The 2,500-nt window shown below is 57.0% G+C and overlaps 1 non-coding gene across 1 annotated transcript in view; it reads right to left on the bottom strand.

Annotated features, from left to right (window-relative positions):
- The window catches only part of LOC124741470, a 1,909-nt gene extending 1,728 nt beyond the window's left edge, over positions 1-181 (bottom strand). The window contains exon 1 of the ribosomal RNA XR_007009971.1: positions 1-181. This exon is cut by the window's left edge and continues 1,728 nt beyond it. This is a non-coding gene — a ribosomal RNA (small subunit ribosomal RNA).
- Positions 182-2,500: the final 2,319 nt, after the last annotated feature.

Genomic DNA, 2,500 nt, shown 5'->3' with positions numbered 1-2,500 from the left:
TCTGTTTGCATGTATTAGCTCTAGAATTACCACAGTTATCCAAGTAACGTGGGTACGATCTAAGGAACCATAACTGATTTAATGAGCCATTCGCGGTTTCACCTTAATGCGGCTTGTACTGAGACATGCATGGCTTAATCTTTGAGACAAGCATATGACTACTGGCAGGATCAACCAGGGAGCTGCGCCAACTAGAGCTGAGCAGCCGGCCGCCCGGGAGTGTGTCCCGGGGGCCCGCGCGAACACGCAAGCGTCCGCTCAATCATTCTGCAAACAGGAGGAGGCTGAGCTCCCCTGCACAATACACCTCGAAACCCTCTCAGGTCCCGGCGGCGCGCAGCGCCGTCCCAAGTACTTGGTCGGGTTCGAGAGAGGCGCAATCGCCCGGAGTTAGGCGAGTAGACGCTTTCGGTGCGACCACCCGTGCTCCCAACTGAGCTTGCCGCTGCCGACAGAGGCCCGGGAGCGTGCTGTCGTGGCATTGCCGGCGGGAGACAACACGCGCCACCTACGGTGACCGGCAGCTCCAACGCCAGCGCCACAGAAGGACAAAAGCCCCACTTGGGTGCCGAAGCGAACTCTCCCAGCACAGCGCACGCGCCAACACATCCGCACAGCTGCGATACAAACCACCAGCGAGAACCGCTGGGGCGACCGAGCAGCAGACGGCGTCGCGGCGCCGAGCGCCGGGCGGCGGCGCATCCTCAACGCACACAGTCCTCAATCGGACCAGCACACTGAAGATGTCCACCGCGCTTCGCACCGGGCCCGCGAGGACCTACTTTGGCCGCACGGCGCCGCGCGCAGGGTGCGCCGGCGCGCAGCTGCGACGCCTGCCGCGTCCGTCGGCCGGCGCGCCTGCCACTGGCCGCCCCCACCAGCCGGCTGTAGCGCGTGCGCCCACGCACCGCGCGGCCAGCACGCCGGGAGGCGCCCCCTCACCGGCCGGGGACGGTCCCACCCAGCCACCACCGCGTATCGCTTCACACCCAGATGCCGTTCAGTTTCATCGGCATGGTGGGTATCGCTGGAACAACCGGTTAGTACCTCAACCTATCGTCGCCATCACCGATTCACCCCTAGCGAGAACAACCGCACCACAACGGGTTACCATTTCTTCATTTGCGTAACTTCACCAGAAAACGTAGGCGTCCATCGCCATTAGCAACTTCAACGATTATTGCATGCCTGTGTCAGGTGTCACGCCACACTACGTCTGCCCACATACACGCAACAAAATGTGCACGCCTAGACAATACGTGGAAGGTGGCCCCCGTACGTATGCGATGTCCATTGCTCGAACGACTGTCAACCGGCCTCTGTAGCATGTCGCAGATATGGAACGCGGTGCACCATGCTATCACGGTGTTTGAGGAGAGACGACTAGGTCCGAATACATCAACACACAGCTCATGCTGATCGCCATCCACGGCGTCCGTTCCTCCCACACGTCTCTATGGCGTACCACACTGCAATCCAGCTCTCATAGGGAGACGACACGTAGCTGCGTGCACAATATTTGCACTGTATGGTCCGCCGTTTTTGGGCGCAGTCGTTGTACGGTCACACATGTGCCACGATGTATCATTCAGTACATAAGGACGAATGTGCAGTACAGATTGTGGTTCACGCGTACGACATCAGCGGACAGTTGACACAGGCCGCACCACAACGTAGCCTGCGTACGTCGCATGCGAAGGGCATTGAACATGCAAACTTGTCACCAACCAGCTTGCGAAGGCAGGGGGCAAGGTGGGGACGTGGGGACGTGGGGAGGGGTGGGGGGGGGGGGGGGCGGCATGTACGTCCTGCTGCCATCCACATTACAGTGTACAGCAGGAGCATGTGGAAAGTCAGCAAGACTTGCAAGGTGTTTAACATGAAGCGATACACAGGGGAGCGGGCAGTGCGAGTAGCGAACTATATTGCGAGGGTTGCGGGTGGGCAACACTACACTAATTGAACGAGTCGTATAACAATTACAGAGCAGGTTTAGGCGACAACGTGGGTTACGTTAGCGGACAACGTGGGTTACGTTAGCGGACAACGTGGGTTACGTTAAGGCACAACATGGGTTACGTTAAGGCACAACATGGGTTACGTTAAGGCACAACATGGGTTACGTTAGGGCACAACATGGGTTAGGTTAGGGGACAACATGGGTTAGGTTAGGGGACAACATGGGTTAGGTTAGGGGACAACATGGGTTAGGTTAGGGCACAACATGGGTTAGGTTAGGGCACAACATGGGTTAGGTTAGGGCACAACATGGGTTAGGTTAGGGCACAACATGGGTTAGGTTAAGGCACAACATGGGTTAGGTTAAGGCACAACATGGGTTAGGTTAAGGCACAACATGGGTTAGGTTAAGGCACAACATGGGTTAGGTTAAGGTACAACATGGGTTAGGTTAAGGTACAACATGGGTTAGGTTAAGGTACAACATGGGTTAGGTTAAGGTACAACATGGGTTAGGTTAAGGTACAACATGGGTTAGGTT

Source organism: Schistocerca piceifrons, unplaced genomic scaffold, assembly GCF_021461385.2.
Source record: "Schistocerca piceifrons isolate TAMUIC-IGC-003096 unplaced genomic scaffold, iqSchPice1.1 HiC_scaffold_1956, whole genome shotgun sequence".
Lineage (NCBI taxonomy): Eukaryota > Metazoa > Arthropoda > Insecta > Orthoptera > Acrididae > Schistocerca > Schistocerca piceifrons.
The sequence above is the reverse complement of the archived record's forward strand: the minus strand, read 5'-3'. Positions and strand labels throughout refer to the sequence as shown.